The sequence below is a fragment of the Apaloderma vittatum genome, unplaced genomic scaffold (assembly GCF_000703405.1).
Source record: "Apaloderma vittatum isolate BGI_N311 unplaced genomic scaffold, ASM70340v1 scaffold4155, whole genome shotgun sequence".
NCBI classification, from domain to species: domain Eukaryota; kingdom Metazoa; phylum Chordata; class Aves; order Trogoniformes; family Trogonidae; genus Apaloderma; species Apaloderma vittatum.
Genome location: NW_009715314.1, coordinates 1 through 2,638, shown reverse-complemented (window position 1 = coordinate 2,638; position 2,638 = coordinate 1).

Here is a 2,638-nt window from a genome sequence, read left to right as displayed (position 1 = left end):
GATCTGTAGGAATACAGATTATAATCTGTGTACAGATCACAGAGGAGTACAGCAGGAAATAGCTGTGTGAAGCTTCCCCAACAGCATTTGGGTGGTGCAGTCCCTCAGTTTGGCTTTCGTGGAGAAAACACAGTGGGAACGTTTCCTGGGGCTGCAGCAAACCCTGTTGCTGGCAGAGGACCTGGGAATATCCCCAAGAAGAGGGCGCAGCTTCCAGTTTGGTCAGCCCTCAGCTGTCTGCCTGCCACTGCACCACACAGGCACATACAAGTCTACCCCAGCACTTTGCTCCTGGGGGAGCCGTGACACAGCACTGGATCACTCAGTCATTTCTGTGCCATTTCTGTCATTTCTGTCACCCTGACTTAAGGAGGAAACGTGTTACAGCGTGCACTTCAAGTCACACGAATTTGCAGAAAAAAACCCTTGCTCCCTCTGCTCCAGCCCATTCCACCTCTGCCAGGGTCAGAAAATGCAGTCCCTTGCAAAACAGCTGCAGGTGGGATGATCAACTTGGTCTTTTCCGTTTGGGGCTTATTTTAAAACTGTTCTAATGCATGCAATTCAGGAAATGATTCCTTTCCTTGACTTCACCATTTCTGTCTTAAAACCCTGGAGAAGTTCTTAGTTTGGGATGAATCACACGATGGGTTGAAAACCCATTCAAATCACAGGCAGTGATTGCTACAGCCTTTACTAGAGACTTGGGTATTAGAAGCTCAGAAAGAGGCTCAGGTATAGATTTGGAAGCCTTGAATTTCCCTCCTGTTGCCCATTACTCATCCAGGGATGTTATATTATAGCTGTATTAAAAGTGAATATAGCTATTTCGACTTCTTCAAAGCGGTAAGTGAATAATGAATCAAAACTGCCCTTATTTCAGCTCAGGAAAATGATAAATGGAGTACGAATGCTCTAAAAGTAGAAAGGCCCTTTAATAAAGGCCATTTGCTGTTCACAACTCTTCTGATTGTTCCTCTGCTATGCACACACTCACGGACACAAGGCAATCCGAAACAAAAAGACACTACTAGGGAGCAAGATCATCTCCTTGCAACAAAGCCCAGGAAAATAAGTCCCTTTTCTAAAAACATCTAATTCTCTGAATGGTCAAGGGCTCACACTCAACATATGCGAGACACTGTTAATATAGACCCCAACAACAAAACCTATTTACCGTTAGCGCTTAGGTGAACACTGCTCCTGTCCAAAGAACGGGCTGAGAAAGCCCAAAGCGAGTATCACAACAACAGGGTCTTGCAGTTACACTACCAGATTGTGTAAGAGCCTTTTCTAACTAACTAGACCTCTGTATCAGGTCATGGTTAAAGGTAGCACAGAAAATCTGATTCTGTATCAAGTCATGGTTAAAGGTAGCACAGAAAATCTGATAACAGCCCCAGCCAAAAACTTGGGCGTTCCTCTACCCAAGAGGCAAGCTGCACACCCTTCCTGCCTTCATTTCTTTGGCACGGGAGGGAACGCTTGCCAGCTCCAGCAGCCTGCAGCGGGGCCTGGACATAACGGATAATTAGTGCCAAGAGTGAGTTAGTGACAGGGATTTGACGTGGATACAGGAAATATTTCAGTGCTGCTCCTGTCCTCTGGTTACTCGTGTGCCTCTGCAGTGCTGGGGTGCTGGTGACACATGCACAGGCTACAGCTGCAGCACGTCCTCGCCACAGACACGCTGGCTGCCTCTTAAAAAAAACCCAAACCTGCTGCAGTCTGTAAAAACCAGAATCTTACCAACCCTGCTGGGTTAAAGCAGTTATGCACATCATACCAATACTTTTTTTTGAAGAGCTGTCACTCAGCAGTGGAGAAGCCGGTTGGTGGCTCACTCTCTGGTACTATGCCAATCTACCTTGCTTTTATTCTGGATAGTGCATTTCCTGAAATCGGAACAAGAGGTATTTTCTGTCCCTTAAAACACCATCTGTAAAGCTGGCTGACTAGATGCCGGTCTGAGAAAAATTAATTCTATAAAGCAGGCAATTAACTCCTCTGCGCTATTAAAAAAATATACAACAATAAAACCGTGTTCATAATATTCTACTCCTCAAGAAACATAGCTCTAGGACAGAAACAGAGCAACAGAATAAAATTAACTTATCAATTAAAAAGCACAAAATTCCCAGAGCAAATCTAGCCACTCTATTTTTTTAATCCCAAGATAAACACAGGCCACTGTGTAAGGAACCTCACACACAAAATAACAAAGGTGAGTCTGCTTTAGATGATCGATCCTATTCCTTTTTTCTTGATGGACACAGCTATATGAATTCCAAGAAGATTAAAAAGCACCAGACCATGCAATTATAATGGCAGAGGGCCTTTAAAATGTATTTAGTGAGAAGAAATGTTGGTTATTACTCCTCTCTTGATGCCAATATAGTCCATTACGTAGTTCCCCTTCTGTTGTGAGAAGAAATGTTGGTTATTACTCCTCTCTCGATGCCAATATAGTCCATTACGTACTTCCCCTTCTGTCACTTTATTTCAGATTGCAAAAACACAGCAGGCAGCAGTAAGTTACACGAAGGGAAAATGACTTGTTCTGGTGAAGCTGCACCAGAACCAGATGCTACACAGGGCTCCATTCTAGCAATTGGTTATTGCTATTCAAACGGTCGTC